The 20629-nt window shown below is 45.4% G+C and overlaps 1 protein-coding gene across 1 annotated transcript in view; it reads left to right on the plus strand.

The window, feature by feature from the left end:
- The window catches only part of CCDC3 (coiled-coil domain containing 3), an 85736-nt gene that overhangs the window by 15271 nt on the left and 49836 nt on the right, over nucleotides 1-20629 (plus strand). The window lies entirely within an intron of this gene.

Consider the following 20629-nt stretch of genomic DNA (forward strand, 5'->3'; position numbering starts at 1 on the left):
CACTGCTCGAGACCAACTCAGCGATGGGAGAATGGTGGAAGAGGAGGTGTTACCTGAGATGAGTGCTCAAAGATGGGGGACATGTCACAGTCTGGGCTGTGAAAGGGAGATGTGTGACCTCACAATGGGGCCTAGAATTTCCAAAGGCCTGGAGTAAACACTGAGCTTGGAATGATTTCAGCAGTTGGGCTTCTAGCGTTGAGGGTAGTGGGAAGTTGCATAGGTGGTGTTAGACCAGGTTGTGGAGGGCTGTGGATACCTCTGGGAAGAGTCTAGTGCTGGGATTCAGAGATCTGGATTCTAATCTGGACTGTGCCCACTAACTAAGGTTAACCTTGGGCAAATCCACTCACCTTCATGGGGCTTAGTGCTCAGCACACAATTAATGTGTGCTCAGTAAATATTTTGTGCATTGAAATTAAATGATTTCATCTCTGGAAAATGAAGGGATTATGTTTTAGTTTTCTGAGGGTTCTATAAACACTGAACACTGATTCTGTTCTTAATATCAAAGTTGTGACAACTCAGGCCCAGACAAGTCAAGTGGAAGGTGGGTAGACAGTAACAGAGCTGGAAGTGAGACCTGGGTCTCCTGACTTCAAGTCCATGATGCTTATGTTCTCCATCCTGCCCACTCCCTGGTCTCCTGCTTCCCAAAGCTGGGATAATTTCTGCTTACAGAGTAGCTGTTACTTTCTGCTTCCTACCTGATTTTCTTCCTTTATGCAGCTGGCCTGGTTTTGTCCTCCAATTATGCTGTTAGTACACACTTATTTTTCTTTGTGGCACTTATCACACAGTTAAGTAATGATTTGTGAAAATATTAGTTTAATATGTATGTTCCCCAGTCAGGATGTACGTTCCATATAAACTCCTTGTTCATTGTTGTATTCCCAGGGTCTAGCACATAGTAGGCATGCATACCAATATATAGAAGGGTATTATTAAGTATCTCTTGAGAGGTGTGGGCAACAAAAGCTTTAGAAAGTCAGAGAAAGGAGGGATCAGGGAGGCCTTGAGGGTTCCACGAAGATTTCAGAGGAGAGGGCTTGATCTAGACCTTATAAGATGACCTATAATATGCTGTTTTCAAAGTGCTTTTGAGGTATCTAGGGTCATGCTATTCACTTATCCTCTAGGTAAAGACTAGTAATTTTTAGATTGCCATTACTAGGCCAACCATTTGACCAGATAGAGCCAGCACTGTGAAGTAGATGGGTGGTGGTCTTTTTTGTTCATTCATTCATTCATTCATACCTTCATTATACGCTTATTTATTGAATACCTGCTATATGTTAGGCCCTGGGAATACAAAAGAAAACAAGAGAAAAGAGCTCCCTGCCCCCCCGGAGCTTACACTGTAGTGGAATGGCGGAGAGACAGACAATACATCAATCAATACGTTGGTCAATAAGAAAAATGTCAGATAATGATAGGTGTTTGGCAAAGAATTAAAGGAGGCTGGTAATATGCTAGAGAGGAACTGGTCACTACGTTAGGTTGAGGAGATAGCACTTACGCTGAAATCTGAAGGACACAGGACCGACCATGCAGAGATCAGGCGGGAAAGCATTCCAGGTAGAAGAAAAAGCCATATGCCATCAGCCAAGACAGAGACTGCTGGGCATACCTGAGGGAGGGAACAGTATGAGTGGAGCATTGGTGGAGGGGAAACATGGAACAAGGTGAGTTTGTAGAAGTGAGTGGGAGCCAGAGCATTTGGAGCTTTTGAAGCAAGGGAAGGAAGTTCAGATCTTTGTGCCTCAGGTGGCCGTTGAGTGCTGAGATCTGAGTGATAGGCTTGCATTAGGGGATGGTATTGGCCCTGGGGAGAAACGGCTGATTCAGGCTACATTTTGGAAGTGGAGCTTTTCCTCGGTTTTTCAGTTTGTGCTTGATCACAGTCCACTTCTCTATTCCTACTTTTTAAGACATTTACTCTCTGTCCTCTTCTTACAGAGCCTCGGCCACCCCCTGGGTGTTGGTTTAATTTTGTGCTGCAGAATGTTACACTTCTTTTTGGGAAAATTTGCATCTTCATCAATTAACTAATAATTTGCCTTCTTAAAAATAAAGTTTTAAGGTGGTAATTTGCATCTTTTTGTGTGTGTGTGTGAGGAAGATCTGCCCTGAGCTAACATCTGCCAATCCTCCTCTTTTTTTTTTTTTTTTTGCTGAGGAAGACTGGCCCTGGGCTAACATCCGTGCCCATCTTCCTCCACTTTATGTGGAATGCCACCACAGCATGGCTTGACAAATGGTGCGTCGGTGCGCACCCGGGATCCGAACTGGTGAACCCCGGGCTGCCGCAGCAGAGCACGCGCACTTAACCGCTTGCGCCACCAGGCCAGCCTGGTAATTTGCATCTTGATAGGGCTTTGGAACGAGTCCTGGGGTCTATCCCTTACTCAGTACCAACTGTGGCTTTGGATGTCACTTAAGCACTCTGAACTCAGTTTCCTTATCTGTAAAATGAGTCTCATTATACTTGCTATCCCTCATTCATAGCACTGTAATAAAAAACTGAAATAACGTATTTAAAAATGTACAAAGTACCAGTTAAGTTATGTCGTGGCTCTTAGGTCTCCATGTATACCCATTCTCCATCATCACATAGCTCACAAGAGTAAGAATCAAAGTTCTCGAAGCACACGGACCTTTATTCCGTCAGCAAGGATTTTTGAAGACCCCATACATTCTTAGCACTGTGTCGTTATTATGGAGAATATAGTAGAAGAATAAGACCTGGTGGGTGAACTCAAGTATCTAGGTAGAGACATACAGTTAACCCACGTGGAAAGGTGGATACTGCTGCTGGGCCTTGTGAGGTGGGAAGTGGACAGGTGGAGAGGAGAGAAGGTGGATTCAGACAGGGAAGAGCACCAATGAAAGCACAGAGGTGAAGGAGGGTGTGTTGGGGGACGGTGGAGCTGTACGCTGGGGAGTAGAGGCTAAGTGAGTGTCCACGAGTAAGCAGGTCCACACTGGAAGCTCTGGACTTGTTTTCAGTGTAGGCAGTTCACATTAAAGGAGGATCCCCTCTGACATGGAGAGGTGATGGTTTGTGTCTGTACTGTGCAGGCTGTCATTTCTTGTTTTCCCTTTTTTCCTCTCTTCTCTCTTTTGCCATCAAATACGAGTTTCATTGAAACACAGCTATTACTCTTACATATTGACTAATGTTATCACCATATAGGTACTTTTTTAAAAAAGCGTTTATTTTGGAATAATTCTAGATGCACGGGCCATTGCAAAGAAATGGACAGAGAGCTCCTGGGTACCCCTCAGCCATTCTTCCCTGCTGCGAACATCTTGTATAAACTAAAGTACAATATCAAAACCGGGTAGTGACAGTGGTGAAATCCACAGAGCTGATTCAGAAGTCACCAGTTATACAGGCACTCATTTGTGTGTGTGTATGTAAAAAAATTCTGCAGTTTTGTCAGTGTGTAGCTTCCTGTCACCATCATCACAGTCAAGATACAGAACTGTCCGGTAACCACATGGCTTCCTTGTGCTGCCCCTTTATAGCCACACCTTCTCCTTTGCCCGTTCCTAAACCCTTGCAGCCACCATCTGTTTTCTAGCTCTAGAATCTTGGTATTTCAAGTGTTATGTAAGTAGGACCATACAGTATGTAACTTTTTGAGATTGTCTTTTTTCACTCTGTGTAGTTTCCTTGAGGTTAATCCAAGTCTTTATATTTCTTTTTGTTGCATGAGTAATATTCTGTGTTATGGATGTACCATAATTTGTTTAATGGTTCACTCGCTGAAGGACCTTTGGGTAGTTACCAGTTTTTAGCTATTATGAATAAAGCTACTCTGAACATTCCAGCATAGGTTTTTATGAGGACATAAGTTTTCATTTCTCTGGGAAAAATGCCCAACAGTGCCATTGCTGGGTTGTATGGTAAGTCCATTTTTAGTTTTAAGAGACACTTTAAAACTATTTTCCAAAGTGGCTGTATCGTTTACATTCCCAGCAGCAATGTGTGAGCAATCCAGTTTTCTGCATCGTTGCCAGCATTCGGTGTTATCACTATTTTTTTATTTTAGCCATTCTGATAGTTGTAGTGCTATCTCATTGTGGTTTAAAATTTTTTGTTTTTATTGTTGAGATATAATTCCCATATTGTAAACCCACCCTGTAAAAGTATACAATTCAGTCACTTTTAGTATATTCACAGACAAGTGCCACCATCAACATTATCTAATTCCAAAGCATTTTCATCCCTTCAAAAAGAAACCCAGGGGCCGGCCCTGTGGGTTAACAGTTAAGTGCGCGCGCTCCGCTACTGGTGGCCCAGATTCAGATCCCGGGCGCGCACCGACGCGCCACTTCTCCAGCCATGCTGAGGCCGCATCCCCCATGCAGCAACTAGAAGGATGTGCAACTATGACGTATAGCTATCTACTGGGGCTTTGGGGGAAAAAAAGGATGAGGATTGGCAATAGATGTTAGCTCAGAGCCGGTCTTCCTCAGCAAAAAGAGGAGGATTAGCATGGATGTTAGCTCAGGGCTGATCTTCCTCACAAAAGAAAAAAAGAAAGAAACCCAGTACCTATTACTGGTCTCTCCAAATTCCACCCTTTTCCCAGCCCCTGGCAACCACGAATCTTTCTGTCTCTGTGGATTTGCCTATTCTGGACATTTCATATAAGTAGAATCTTAGATTATGTGCCCTTTTGTGTCTGGCTATTTTCACTTAGCATAATGTTTTCAGGGTTCATCCATGTTGTAATATGAATCAGTATTTCATTCCTTTCTATGGCTGAGTAATATTCCGTTGTATGGATATACCATATTTTATTTATCCATTCATCAGTTGATGGACTCTTGGGTTGTTTCCACTTTTGCCTGTTATGAATTAATGCTGCTATGAACATTCCTGTACAAGTTTTTGTGTGGATGTGAGTTGTCATTTCTCTTGGGTATATACCTAGGAGTGGAATTTCTGGGTCATATGGTAACTATGTTTAGCCTTTTGAGGAACTGTCAAACTGTTTTCCAAAGCACCTGCACCATTTTACTTTCCCACCAGCAGTGTATGGGGGTTCCAGTTTCTCCACATCTTTGCCAACACTTGTTATTATCTGTCTTATTGATTCTAGCCGTCCTAGTGGGAGTGAAGTGGTATCTCATTGGGGTTTGTATTTGCATTTCCCTAATGGCTAATGATGTTGAGCATCTTCTCATGCGCTTATTGGCCTTTTGTATGTCTGTTTAAGTCCTTTGCCCAGTTTTTAATTGGGTTGTCTTTTTATCATTGAGTTGTAATAGTTCCTTATATATTTTGGATACTAGACCCTTATCAGATATATTGTTTGCAAATAATTTTTCCCATTCTGTGGGTTGGCTTTTCATTGTGGTTTAAGTTTGTGTTTCCCTAATGACTAATGCTATTGATCAGCTTTTCATCTGTGTGTTTCCCATCTGTGTGGCCACTTCAGTGAAATGTCTGTTCATGTCTTTTGTCCATGTTTGTCATTTCTTCCTACTAAAGCTGTCTTGTAGACATTTCTCTGTATAGTATAGGTTGAAAGTCTTCAAACTCTTCTTTGCAGCAGCACTAGGAAGGATCAAAGAGACAACTGCTAAGCTACTTATAGAAATAGGGTTTTTTTTTTATTGTGGTAAGAAAATGTGAAATCTATCCTCTTAACAAATTTTTGAGTGTACAGTACATTGTTAACTATACGCACATTGTCATACAGCAAATCTCTAGAACTTTTTCATTTTTCATGACAAACTCTGGACCCAGTGAACAGCAAATCCCCATTTCCCTCTCTCCCCTCCCCCAACCCCTGGCAACCAACAGGCTACTTTTTGCTTCTATGAATTTAACTACCTTAGATACCTCATGTAAGTGGAATCATGAAGTGTTTGTCCTTCTGTGACTACCTTATTTCTCTTAGCATAGTGTTAAATTTCATCATGTTGTAGCATAAGACCATAGTGGTAGTTTTTTGTTTTTTGTTTTTTTGCTCAGGAAGATTGGCCCTGAGCTAACATCTGTGGCCAGTCTTCCTCCTTTTTGCTTGAGGAAGATTCGCCCTGAGCTAACATCTGTGCCAGTCTTCCTCTATTTTGTACGTGGGTGGCCACCAGAGTGTGGCTGCCAGCAAGTGGTGTAGGTCCGCGCCCGGGACTGAACACCGGCTGCTGAAGCAGCGCGTGCCAAACTTAACCACTAGGCCATAGGGCCGGCCCCCTCAATTCTTTCTTAATTTTTATTTCTTTTCTTGTATAGTGAAGTTCACCTTTTAATTCCAAAGCCTTTCCAGAGTACCTCAGTACATATATACTGAGATGGAAAGGGAAGGAATCAGAAAGGAGTCTGATTCTGTATAACCGGTCTTCTCTGCCAGAATCCTCAAGCCAGCCTCCACCTGGCCTCATCAGGTACCCAATTCCCAGAGTTGCTACAGAGATGCGCTCCAGTACTAGAAGAAAACGAAATAAAGCACTCCGAGAGTCTTGCAGGCTAGGAAATAGAAGGTCTGCCTTCTGTTCCCAAGGGGTCCTGCAGTTCTTTCTTTACTAAATTCTTTATCAATGTTTCAGTGTCCCCATGTGGACACGGAGGCTGAATGTGTTGACTGTCTTTCCAGGGGCTTTGCAACAAGGCGTGAGAGGTTCGTAAGATCTGTGGCCATCAAGCTGTGGTTGTAAATAAGAAATGATGATCGTTTCTCCCCCTTCTGTCTTGGAAGCAGAAAATCTGCCACCATCTGAGCTCTCCCTGTGGACGTCTTAGCTCATGTAGGGTTCTCTTGGGAAAGGGAAAGTATCTTGGCCATTATCCTTTCTTCTTCCCCACACCCCGCCTCGCTGTGGGCCCTTTGCTTCTGCATCATCCCGTCCCAGAGTTGGCCAGCAGCCTCAGGTCCGGCCTCTCTCGGCACGCACTATGGCTTTGCACACAGGTGGGTACGTTTCTGGGGATTGATCACGGTGGGCAGAACAAATGCCGCCTGTGAATCTTGAGCAGAGGAGATCTCCCCCAGACTTCTCTGGCTCTCACTGCACAGACCCTCAGGGATGCTGTCAAGGTTCAGTTCCCTTGGCTAGCTCTCATCTTTCTTTCAGTTAAATCAGCTGTGACACCGGTCAGAGTCATGCTTCCCCCGGGGGCCTAGGCAAACCCAGATACTGCCAGCATGTTCCGGGGGTCAGTGTCCCCAGAGTGCACTCAAGGCCAGTCCATTTAATTTGCACAGACACGGGATGAAGAATATCAGGGTTAGAGGGAGCCGAGAAGTCATCTAGTCCAACCCCTTGATGCAGCATCACAGAAGAATTTTATAGAAAAATAAAGACCCACCCACAGCTACAACTCTCAGCATGTGGTCTACTGATGCTGTTTTGACTTAAATACAATAATTAATGTCAATGATAAAACTATTAAAAATATGATGGAGGGCTGGCCTGGTGGCTCAGTGGTTAAGTGTGCACGCTCCGCTGCAGTGGCCCGGGGTTCACAGGTTTAGATCCTGGGCGCACACTGACACACCGCTTGTCAAGCCATGCTGTGGTGGCGTCCCACATAAAGTAGAGGAAGATTGGCACGACTGTTAGCTCAGGGCCACTCTTCCTCAGCAAAAAGAGGAGGATTGGCATGGATGTTAGCTCAGGGCCAGTCTTCCTCAGCAAAAAGAGGAGGATTGGCATGGATGTTAGCTCAGGGCTGATCTTCCTCACCAAAAAAGAAAAAGTATGATGGAAACCAGCATTTGGTTCCAGAAGTGTGCAAGACTTTGTAATAAAGCAAAGGAAGTGAACCAACAGGTGTGCATTCACGTGCGCACACTCGTTCACATCCATCCATACACACGTGCATACATACACAGAAAGTGAAGGAAGGACATTCTTGCCCAGTATCAGATGGTAGCTCTATAGGTACTTTCTAAATTATTTGTTTACTTTTTTGCTCTGAGAAGAGGGTCCTTTTTCCATTTCCTTATTCTGTGGCCAGAGAGAAGGGTTGATTTCTCAGTTTCCCGGGAAATGGTTGTAGTCGTGCCTGAAGACCGGGGTTGGTCTCTGTGTGCCTCTGTCTTTCTGTCTTGTTTTCCTTTCTGGATTCTCCCTGCAGACGTGGGTTGGCCGCCTGCCTGGTGCCCACAACTTCCCTCCTTATCTCTTCCTCAGTGTCCCATTCTCCAGGCCCTGCAGATTTCTTCTTCTGCCCCACTAATACTTTGCTGACCCGTTTCATGTAACCCTAAGGCTCTGCCAGAGAGTTGAAACGAATCCCAGAGAAAAATTCAAGTTAAAGTGGTAAAGTGTAGTAGTGGCATTGTTTATTAGCTTTCCATAAACATTTATATTTTAAAGCTTTGATCCCTTAATTCTAAAAAAATGTGAGTGGAGTGGGCCTTGCAAGCAAAAGGGGAAAATGGGTTTTCTTTTCTGGACGATACATTAGGTCACTGAAGCCACATGGTTGACACCCTCCATACGCCATCCATGCACAGGCCCAGGCCTGAGTTCTTTCCTCTGTCCTGTTGTTCCTAAGGAATATTAAACCCACATTATTCCAGGCATGTCTTTTATGAGTATTTATCTGTCTATAATGAGGTCATAAGCTACTAATGAAAAGGAATCCTATCTTTTGAATCCAATTGTTTTCTTGAGCAGTAGGACCTTAATATGTATCTGTTAATGATGAAATATTAATATCCCTGAAGGCGTGTCAGCTATAGGTCTTTCCCAGTGTTTGAAAACTGCTTAGAAAGCCTGATTGGAAAGCTCTGTGAGGGCTTGGACTTTGTATTATAAGAAACACTAATTAATTGAAACCCTGGAGTGAAAGTCATTCCTTGTCCCTCTAGCCAATTCACGGTGCAAGTATGTTTCTCTCATAGCTGGAATTTCATGCTTTCTAGAGAGACCTCTCTGAAGAAATTAGCTTTAAATGCTGTCATTTTCAGCATTGCAGTTAGCTACTAACTCTACGGGACAGTGGGTTTGCTTTCTTCCCTTGAGAAGCTTTATCAATGCTGGTATCGACAGGCATTTAGGGACGCCAAGGAAAAATGCAGAAGGCACTGCTTACTCTTTTGTGGACACTTAAAAGTGGTGGATACCATCTTGAGCGTTGGACTGGGGCAGACCCCGAAGTCACATCCTAGTGCTGTTCCAAACTAATTCTGTGACTGTGGGCAAGTCATTCAACTTCTCTGAGCCTCAGCTGCTTTTTTCTATAAAACTGAGATAATGATCTCTTTTCACAGGGTTATTTTCAGATTTAAATAGATATTCATGCAAAGAGCCTGGCACAGGGTAAGAAGAAGTGGCCAGCTGGTGAATGGGAGCTCTTTAGTTGGGTAAATCCCCAAATGGCTTGCATTTTGGCTCGTTTAATTGCCATCTCAGAGTGGTGTGTGGGGGTAGAGCTTGCATATCAAGAAATTTGGGTTTTCAAGTAGACATCTCTTTAAATCTTGGACCCCAGAGGGTGGGCTTGGAGGCTCAAATGCCTGGCATGCTGTGAACTGTCTCCTGTTTGGGGACGTGGGATTCTCCCTCCAGGTGAGAGCGTGGGTTTGATTGCTGCCTTGGAGAGGGCGCTGTGCAGAGAGTGCTCAGGGCCAGTAGGCTGGCTGGATGCCCAGGACTCCTGTTGCCATAGCCTGAATGTTCGTGTCCTCCCAGACTTCATATGTTGAAATCTTAACCCCCAATGTGATGGTTGGGAGGTAATTAGGTCATGAGGGTAGAGCCCTCATGGATGGCATTAGTGCCCTTATGAAAGAGACCCCACAGAGCTCCCTCACCACTTCTGCAGTGTGAGGATACAGCAGAAAGACGGCTGTCTGTGAACCAGGAAGCACGTCCTCACCAGACGTCGAATCTGCCAGCGCCTTGATCTTGGAAATTTTAGCCTCTAGAACTGTGAAAAGTAAATTTCTGGGGCCGGCCTGGTGGCTTAGCGGTTAAGTGCACGCGCTCCGCTACTGGCGGCCCAGGTTAGGATCCCGGGCGCACACCGACGCACCGCTTGTCCGGCCATGCTGAGGCCGTGTCCCACATACAGCAACTAGAAGGATGTGCAACTATGACGTACAACTATCTACTGGGGGGCTTTGGGGAAAAAAAGGAGGGGGATTGGCAATAGATGTTAGCTCAGAGCCGGCTTCCTTAGCAAAAAAAGAGGAGGATTAGCATGGATGTTAGCTCAGGGCTGATCTCCCTCACACACACACACACAAAAAGTAAATTTCTGTTTATAAGCTACCCTGTCTATAGTACTTCGTCATAGTAGCCTGAACGGACTAAGATAGCTGTCAATGTTATGATCCAGTGGTCTGATTGGATTTTTAACAGACTTTTTATTTTTTAGAGCAGTTTCAGGGCCACAGCAAAATTGAGTGGAAGGTACAGAAATTTCTCGTATACCCCCTACCCCAACACATGCATAGTCTCCCCCATTGTCAACATTCCCCACCAGAGGGCTGCATTTGTTATGACTGTTGAACCTACATTGACACATCATAATAACCCAAAATCCTGGTTGACGTTAGGGTTCACTATTGGTGTTGTACAGTCTGTGGATTTGGACAAATGTATAACAATATGTTTCTGCCGTTATAGTATCACACAGAGTAGTTCCACTGCCCTAAGATTCCCCTGTGCTCTGCCGATTCATTCCTCCCTCCCCCCACTCTTATTTTAGACTTTTAGCAAGAATTAAATTACTTTCCGTATTAGGGCATATTTACAGGTCCGTGCATCTGTTTTTATCTATTTGCATTGTAAGACCGTGAATAAAAGTAGGATCAGATCAGATGGAGAAAAGTGAGTTCTATAACATACATTTCTTTGTGGCTGTAGATTCTTGCCTTGACGGTTCAACCTTGTGTGGTGGAATTCTCTCTCTCAGAATTCTTGGCTACCCCTCCTCCCCAGGCCTGCCCTTCCTCGCCCCACGCTTCTCTATGATACTAGGTACTCTGGGGCAGGGACCATGTCTTCATCACTTTTGTACCTTGGAGCTCTGTATCCTGGAGCAAATGCTTAGTGAATGAGTGAATGAAAGCTTAGCTGCCAGCTCATAAAACCCCACTTCCCTTCCTTCATGTCCTTCCGTGATCTTCTGCTGATCACCAGCCACCCTTGCCTCACTTATGCTGCCCCTGCCCATCTTCCTACCCATCCATCTGAGGGACATAGGGCAAAGGCCTGCCTCTCCAAAGACGTGCACAGGTTGCTTCTCAGCCGAGCCTGGGCTTGTGACTTTGAGCAGAGAGAGCAAGGGTGTGAGCTGGTTGAGATGGCGTGGCTCCAGTGTCTGGACCCCATCTGGGGAGATATGGGGACTTAGATGCGAATAACAGCAGTCCTACCCCTGCAGGGATTCTCATCTCCTGTCTTTAAGACAGTGGGATGTAGTGTGGAAGGATATGTTTTGGGCCCCCAGGTCCCATGACTGTGCTGTGTCCTGAATTCTAGCCTGGCTCATTTTAACTCATTGAAACCAGAGAAATTAAATTTTGCACCTGCAGGTTGGAATTGGGTTAACTCTTTCACCCTTGGTTACTTGGTTAAAGGATGATGAGAGTGAAATGCTTTGAGGTCTTTCTGTAAATGTTGCTGGTTAAATGCACAGTGCATCTATTTCTTCTGTCAACTGCCAAAGACACTCCTTTGTGTGGCAGAGGGTGCTGGCAACAGAAGAATGATTGTTAGCAGAACTCACCCTCCTGATGCCTGGCAGATGGGCACCTCCCTGGTCAGAGCCCTCTGCTGCAGGCTTGGTCGTCTGCACAAAGGGAGACTTGTGAGGCCTGAGAACACAGGAGGGGTGGTTTAGTATCAATTCGCCCATCCTTCCTCTAGTTGAAAAAAACCAGGAGTGACTTGACTTGGGGGATTTGTTTTCTCTTTAAGACTTTCTCTTCAAAGGCTATTGAACCCCATCATGTTCTTATTCATTTATGAGGCCGAACTAACGTCCAGCAGGTGGAGTTGGAGCGGAACAGACGTGGGAAGGTTCTTGTCTGTTCAGAACTCGGGCTCGGGGCTGGGCCTCAAATGAGCCTTGGTTTGTTTCCGTTGGAGGACAGTGGGTGAGGCCTGGAGTGTGCATGTGGGTGTGCAGGGGGTGGGTGGGAGGGCCAGCATGCACCTTGCTCCTTAAGCCCTCTGTGGTGGGCAGAGAACTGGAAGACCCTGGGGGCAGGACATTTACGGGGGCAGGGGAGAGTGGCCCCTGCTGTCTGCTGGGTCAGGGACTTGGGAAGAGGGTGTGAATGATGGGATGGAAGCCTGTAGCACTAAAAACAATTTTAACCTGAGAATGACACTGTCCAGAGAAGCCCACGTAATCACTAGGGCAGAGTCAGTCACGCACGGACTGGACTCCTGGCCTCGCCAGCTGTTTGATCTTTGAATCCCTTAACTATGGGAGCCTCAGATTCTTCATTTGTCACGCAACATACAAGGTAGACATAACAATACCCACGGCAAAGAGGTTGGGATTTCATGAGACAATGTATATAAAACACTGATACTACAAGTCTCTCACGCGTAGTAGGTGTTTGAAAAATGGTAACTATCGAGTATTAAACTGGGGGAGGAACACATTATTGGGAAGACTGTGCCATAGCTGTAACTATCCAAATTTGGTCATCAAACCTTCGTCCCTGGATGGGATTCAAGCATCTGGTTGTGCCATGTGTTATAATAAGACCCACCGAAGAATCCAAGATGTTGAAAGGCCACAGGCCCACAGAAAGCCCTCCAGTCAGGCAGTGATCTAGGATGATGAAGCCTAAAATTTAGTGGGCAGCAAAGACCCAGCTGCTCAGAAAGGTGGGTGCCTCCACCCCGGGGCCCCTCAGGGCTGCGTCTACCTCCCTTCCCTACAGTCTCACAAAAGCTCCCAGCAACAGCATGCCACGCTCTTGCTTTGCCACACAGGATGGCATCTCCCAGACATGCTGCCCTTTCCTATTTGGCTACTCAGAGTGACAGTTAACTCGTGTCTTGGAGGCTTTGGGGGCATTTTTCAAATACTCGGCGTGAATATGAATTGCAATACCAGCTATGGGATCAGTTTCCTCATCTACAAAATGGGATAATAATAGAACCTATTTCATAGGGTGGTTTGGAGTGTTAAATGTATGAGCTCATGTTAATATACCTAATACACTGACAGTAAGGGCTCAGTAAATAGTGGCTCTGTTGTTATTACTGGGATTATTTTGTCTTCTACCTTTTTCTGTCCCTGCACCTCCATCCTCTCCTTCTCTCCCTGACCTTCGATTTTGGTTCCAAGAAGTTTTGAGGAAGGACAGCGGACTGTTGGGGCTGTCTTGTGGGAGCTGTGTTCGTCCTTTCCCCGTCTCCTACCCACCACCCACCCACCTCTGTTCTGATGCATTGAGTGAGCCCCGTTTTCTTCCCATGTGCCAAGCAGCAAGCAGGTCTTGCTCTCCGTAAGGTTGGTTCCTCCCGTTGCAGGAGCTGGCAAGGGAGGGTTCTCATTGGACCTTGAGGGACGGGCCTCTGGGGCAATTGAGCAGAGCATTGGGTGGGGTGTACATGGGGCTTCTGTGGGCTGCGGGGAGAACTCTCATAAAACACTCTGCCAGTTCCTTTTATGGGATTCAGCAAGGAGATCCTATCACTAGGAAAAACTTGACCCTCTCACCTACCCTTCCTTTCTCCTAGAAAGATGGGGGTGTCCTGTTCGCCTGGGAGTACAGCTCAGCTTGGGGCTTCCTGAGCTTAGCTGTCGGCTCCACTGTGACTCATAGCCAGAGCTCACTTAGTCTTCTGCCCCACGCCCTCAGCTTCCTAGTACCTCGTGTTCTGGCCGGGTCATAATTCCCTTTCCACAACACCCCTTGTCTTCCCCTCTGCCTTCTGAAGGATATCATGATGCCGAGTTTAGGTGGATAAAATGGCCACATACATGATTTCCAAATTCTGTGTAATTGATGTCACTTAAATATATCACTGCCATCGGTCAGCTCCATCCCCTCTGCCAATAGAGATAACAACTGTAAAAACACACTTTGAGAGGAAAACAGGAGGAGAGGAATGTGGCCAGTCCCTGCCAGCAGGATAGTCATTTTGGCGGCAGTGGAAATCTCTGGCCTGTGCTGAACTGCCCTGTTCCTCTGCTCTGTTGATGATGCCTCGCGTGGAACACGCCGACTGGCTTGGCCAGGTTCATAAAGCAGCCCATCTCATAAATGGAAACTCCAGACAGGAAGTTTGAAAACCTGGCCCTCATTTCTGCATGGAATGAGATTTTTCTCACTGCACTCAGCAGACCTTTCCTATCCAACATATTTCATCATGGTTGCCTAGGTTATTTCAGATTTGGGATGCTCTGGCCATCGCCCCTGATTTCTCACCATTAAAGGGGCTATTGATCGTGTCATTTGACCGTCTTGGACCTTTCTGGAATGCTGCTTGGTTCTTGGGGTGCTTTTATTTCTCATTTGACCTTCACAACCACTGATGTCATTAGAGATGAGAACATGGAGGTAAGTGACCCACTCAAGGTCACAGAGATTGTTAGTGACTAAAGAAAAACGTTCTGGTCTCCTAATGTCTGGTCTGGTGCCCTTTTTACTACATCATGCTACTTGGGGACTAGCTGGGGTCATATGCAAGAGGCCTTGGGGATGTGAGACCTGGGTTAAGTTTACCTGAAAGCCCAAAGTGCAGTAGGAATTGGGTAACATGCAGTGAGTAAGAGGGGAACTTATATCTTCTCATGGACATGGAGGCAGCGACAGCTTTCTAGTGACATTGGGAACCCACCAAGTAAACACTGCTTGGGACCTTTTGCAGGGGACATCCATGTTGGAAGAGCATGGTTAGCTACCCCTAAACTTCCCTGAACAGACAGTGCTGGTCCACACCAGTGGCATTCCCTAGAGGAGCTCCTTTAGGACTCGGGGATGAGGCCTGGATGTGTGTGGTTGCTTGTGTTCCTGCTTTTTCCCATTGCTCAGGCCTCTTGCCTTGGTTGGATTCTCTGTGGAGCCTCCTCCCTTCAGCCTCGCAACTTACCCTGTGGGTTGGGCTGCTGTAGTGGGCCCCGTACCAGGACTCGTGGCTGGGGGCAGAGGCTTGCGCTGGGCTGTGATATTCTGTCTCTTGCATCCCTAAGGGCAGGTCTCATCTGGTCTCCTTTCCCCTGTGATCCATCAGACTGTTTATTGGCAAAAGAGACCTAAGGTCTTTAAGGGAGGGCTTTGTTCTCTGTCATCTCCTGGTCCCCGGCAGAGCGCCTGGCACATAAGTAAGGGCTCAGTAAATGGTAGCTGCCCTCAGTGTTCTCATGACCTCCTTTACTCCTGACAACAACTCTGAAAGCAACCTGATGCTGTTCCCATTTCACAGCTGGGGACCAGGCTTTGAAGGAGAAGCCTGCCTGGATACATAGTCAGTGAGTTGCAGTGGCGGGATTCCAACCCAGGCCTGTCCACGTCCAAAGTCCAGATTCTTTCTGCTACGCCACCCTTCCCCCTCTGCTATGCTATTCACCCCAAACCAAGCTGATTTCTGGGATTCTTCACTTTTAAAGGCATCTGGACTGTGACCTGGAGTCGCTAAGTGGCTGTGGGACAGCTTTCTCCTCCACCCTTTGGAAAGGGCCTTGGCAAAAACGAGGAAGGGCTCAAGCTGAAAATGAGATGTGGCTTAGGGTAGGGAGTCAGGTCCAGCAGGAAACCCAGGATGCCGGGCTGGAAAAGAAGGCAGATGCCACCTGTACGGCAGAGATCAGGGAGCACTTGCCTCTGCTGGCTTTTTAGGGGTGAGCTGCAAAGGAAGCTGAGTATGCTATGCATTCTTAGAGTTTAAGCCTGTTTGGCTGCAAGTATCATGACAAAAATAAAACAACAAAAACAAAACATAAGTGAAGTTGGGAAGAGGGGTTGCGTTGGAGGCCTTGGAGTAGGAACAACGAGCTTGGTCTGGGTTGTGGATGATGTGAGGTGACAGTTTGACGGAAAAGGTTACTGTCCTGCAACAGTCAGGGTGGGAAATGGAGAGAAGACGATGCTCCCAGCCTGGGAGGTGATGGTTGCAGCTGTGAGCTGGAACGAGTCCATCTTGGAGGAGACAGGGGAGAACCAAGGTTGAGAACCCAGCTTTGGGGGCTTTGCTGCAGTTGGGGGTGGAAAGAGGGACAAGATTCAGCCCAGCAGACAGAGAGGGAGCCCTGAGAAGCATGGGCCGGAGAGCAGGAGACCGCAGTGTGGCAGGACCCACGCGCGGAGACAGCCAGGAAGAAGAGGGCAACAGTGCCAAGAGCTGAAATTCAAGGCGCAGGAAGGGCACTGGATTGGCAAGAAGGTCATTTAGGACCCCAGGGTGCACATTCCTACTTTTCCACATCTCCACCTGCAATGAGTAGTTATGCTCCGTGTGAGGGATCTGAGGTTCTCAAAGAGCAAGTTGTGTTCACTGTGCAGGACCAGTTACGGCCAGAAAATGTCCTAGTTCATGTTAGAAAAGAGCAGCCGCTTGGGTTTTCTTCCCAGGCATTGGTTCAGCTGACCACAGTGGCTCCTTCTGCACATTTCTTGACTCCATGGTGTAAATATAGTCTACAAGGCCCCGGGGACACGGAGGGAGGCAGACATCTGCGGGCAGTAGACGGCTTGGGTCTGATTCCATAGAATGACAGTCAAGGGCTTTTGTTCCCTTCAACATACAATAACTTTGTAGATTTATGTATTAGGATAATTAGCCTTGACATTACACCTGTAAATTGACAACTTCCCAATTTAAATTACGGAGACTGAGAAGTTGAGAAGTAGAAGGGTTTAAGAACATGCCTGACTTTGTAAAGTGCTTTATAATTGCTTAGTTTTTCAGTCAAGTTTGTGGAGTGACTTTTAAAGAACTTCTTAAGAGTCTCTAATTTGGGTAGAGACGTACTGCTTAAGAATGACAAGTAGGTCATTTAAAATAACAAAAGAGTTAATTTAGTTATCTTCTTTGCCTGGTAGAAGCCTGTGAAGCTTGGAAAAATTAAAGTTGGGGCTTTCAGTAAATTAGGCTATTTATTGAATGACACCAAAAGTCAATAAATTGTGTTGTGTATTAAAGCAGCCTTTAAAAGGCAGAACTGGGGGAGGTGGAGAGAGGCCTGAGTCCATGTCCTGTTCCATCTTGGGTAGGTCACTCAGCTCCTTGGACTCAGAGTGCTGGGGAAAGCTGGGAGGGAAAGATATTCCCGAAAGGACAGAAGCATGGGAGCTAAAGATCTGGAACATTGTACGAGCCTGCGTATCCTGGACAGATCACTTAAAATTTCTGGGTCTCGGTTTCCACACCAGAGTCCAACTGGGGTAATAAACCCTGTCTTCCCCCCAGGTTTGTTGAGAAGGCCCAAGGAGATAAGATATGAGAATGTGCTTCAAATGCCGTCTAGCACTATACAGATAGGTGTGGTGAAACCACTCCATTTTTAGAAAATGCTGGAGTTTGAGCAAGATCAGTAAGTAGCCATCAGCTTCCTCTCCCATGTTCTGATTTGAGTTGAAGATTGCTTTTTTTCTTAACTGATGAAGATGGTATTAGAAAATGTGGTTCCTGTCTGCAGGTGAGAGGGGTGATTCCCAAACTCGGGATTCAATGGACTCACCCATCCAGGTGGGCATTGGTGGCCCTGAAAACCACAGCCCATGTCTGTGGGCCCTGATGCTCTAACATTTTCAGCTTTGAGGAGAAGACTGGACAGGGAGCTCCCTATGGTCAACTAGCTCCTAAGAGGATGAGGGGAGAGGGTGGGACTGGGCAAGGCATGCGAAGTTCCTGCTCTCAAATACACCAATCAGAATTCACTCCCCATCCCCAGAGGGGTGTGAGTGAGGGGCCCTGGAGAGACCAGGAACCTACCTCTAAAGAAGGACCCTCTACACAGAAATTAGACGGCAGGGAGAGCGCTTCTTCCCAACAGATATTACCATTTAGAAGTAACTTATCCCCCACACACCGATTCTATGGGCTTTGAATTCATTAAAGCCCATTTACATCACTCCCAGATGCTTCTTGTCCACAGACCGTAACAGATATATTGAGACATTAGGAGCATCTGGAGAAAGGCTTGCAGAGAGGACATATAAGATGCCTGGATGGAGGATTCGCTTTCTATGCTGGAGACTCTTAATGATGTGTGGTCACTAAAAATGAACGCTTTGTTTGCTTTCATAGAACTCAACGATTTATCATCCAAAGTGAGTTATAGTCTCAGTCCCGCTTGGGTGGCGTCTGCCTTTCCCACGTGTCATTTTACAGTTGGTGCAGAGTAATGAAGCCTTGCCTTTAGGGGTGAGCCATCCCTGGGTTCTGTTTCGCATGATGCCTCCTTATAGCTGAAACCTCCATGCTGCTAGCATCCAAAAGTTAATGTCTCATGATCTCATGAGAAAGGAAGCATTAACAATTAGCAACGGATCGCTGCTTTATGTATGTACTTTGACTGTCCTGGCTAATTGCTTGATTTTACTAAGATGAACTATTATAGTCAAAACCATTAGAGTTTAATGAAAAATGATAATATATTTGCCTTTCCATGTGCCTCATGATGCTTTCAGTGACTCACACCTATAATCTCAGCACACACATACAGAATCAAAATCTAACAATCTTTGGGAATCAGAAATATATATTGAGCTCTAGTGATGAACTTGCTAACTATAATTTCAAGATTAGTTGTGGTGTGAGAGTGTGTGTGATTATGAAAGTATATATACATATAATTTCTAAAATATTGGTGTTTGGAAGTCCTTCTCTCAGCACTCCTTTTAAGTTTTATGTATAAACTGTGGTCCCTAATGCCTGTGTGTTCTTAGTACGTTTACTAGCAGTGTGATTTTAGGTAAGTCACTGGCCCTCCTAGTCTTTCTGTCTTCATCTGTAGAGTAGAGTTAATTATATCATTAAGGATGCCTTTGGCTGCAAGTAAGAGAGAAATCTGGACTCAACTATTTTAAAACAGTGAGGAAATGTGTTATCACACGAGTCAAGAAAGCAAAAGCTACAGCAGCTCCAGACACAGTATAATCAGGGCTCTGGGTCCCCTCTGGGTGAGTTTCTTGGCTTGGCATTCTCTCTATAGTGCCTTTGTCCTCAGGCTACCTTCCCTCATGGTTGCAAGAAGGCAGCAGCAATTCAAGGCATCAGCACCAGACCCAACAAGATCCAAAAGAGGGAGACATTCTCTCTTCCTATGTGGCTTTTATTAAGAAAAAAAAAATTATTCTCATGAGCAACTTCCCCCTCCTCACAATCAGCGACTTGCTCTCACATATCATTGGCCAGAAGTGTGTCACATGCCTGTACCTAGTGGGCCTCGTTAATTCACTTAGACCAACAAGGACCCACCTTCTAGGACAGAAGTAATGTCCATGTGAAAAAAGGTGGAACGTTAACAAAATTGGGGTTTCATAGGAGGGGAGAAGGATTTAGGCAACCAAGAGAAAAAACCCAAAGGATCATTGTGAGGAATAGATGACATTACATGGTTTAATGAGTGAACATATACAAAACTCTTTGAACAGTGCTTAGGACATGGGAAGTGCTATATATGTGTTTGTTGTAATGAATATATGTGTTTGATAAGTCTCAGTGTCATACCAATAAAAAGTAGTATTATGAATGGTGTTGCTTTATTAGAGATAAAAGAAGAGAGATGGATGCCAAAGGTAAACAAGGGAGTAAATCTAGTTGATATTCAGAGACAAAGAGGAGACAGAGGGGTGAGCAGTTGGCCCATATTTGGTCATAGTCTTTCTATTGGGAGGAGCTAGCGCAGCCTTCTAAATAAAGGAAAAATACTATTGCCCAATGTGTTAATGAATTCCAGTCCCAAAAGTCTCCTCTTTCCCACAGCTATTTTCTTTCACTAGTTGAAAGTGGTATTTCACTGCAGAGGTATTTTTAAAACAGCTGGAGGTCTCTTAACCAAGTAAAAAGTTTAGATTGTATTACTTTTGACGGGGAAAGAATGGAGATGGAAAATCATGTGTTGTGTATCTGTGTATGTAAATTTAAGTATCTCTTTATGAAAAGTACACGATACTCTTGTAAGAAACCACATAAAAGCTATAGCAATCCCAGCCAAGAAAAAGAAAAAAATTGGCTTCCCGAAGCTTTTAGCTAAAAATAATCTTCCTAGTCCATATTTGATACATGACTCAAGAAAAAATTTACTCTGTGTATCCTGAATGATTTTAGAGTTCATTTCACACTGTGTGACCTAAAGAAGATCCCTGTGATGTCTGGTGGCATTTTATGCATTTGAGACTTAGGCTTTTGTTCTGGCCACTTGATATGGCATTTTAAGTGTAACAGGTGACAACTGGAAACTACTGTCCATGTCTTTAAAAGAGAGGAAGCAGCAGTTCTAATTGTAAAAGCCCATTTCACATTAATGCATCATGTTTTATTCCTACAGCCTTGAAGAGATTTGGGGGGGTTGCTGATTGTTACATATTTTTCTTACATGCAAAGCAAATTACTTTAAAGGGAGGCTATCCATCTGACAGTACAACTTGTCATATCCAATCCTTCCACTTCAGGGAAGCCAAAGAAGGCAGGGAGAAATTTTGGAGCTCTTATTCGGGCGTGAAGACGGCAGTTTCTGTTT

The sequence above is a fragment of the Ceratotherium simum genome, chromosome 32 (assembly GCF_057802395.1).
Source record: "Ceratotherium simum simum isolate JZ-2026a chromosome 32, ASM5780239v1, whole genome shotgun sequence".
Lineage (NCBI taxonomy): Eukaryota > Metazoa > Chordata > Mammalia > Perissodactyla > Rhinocerotidae > Ceratotherium > Ceratotherium simum.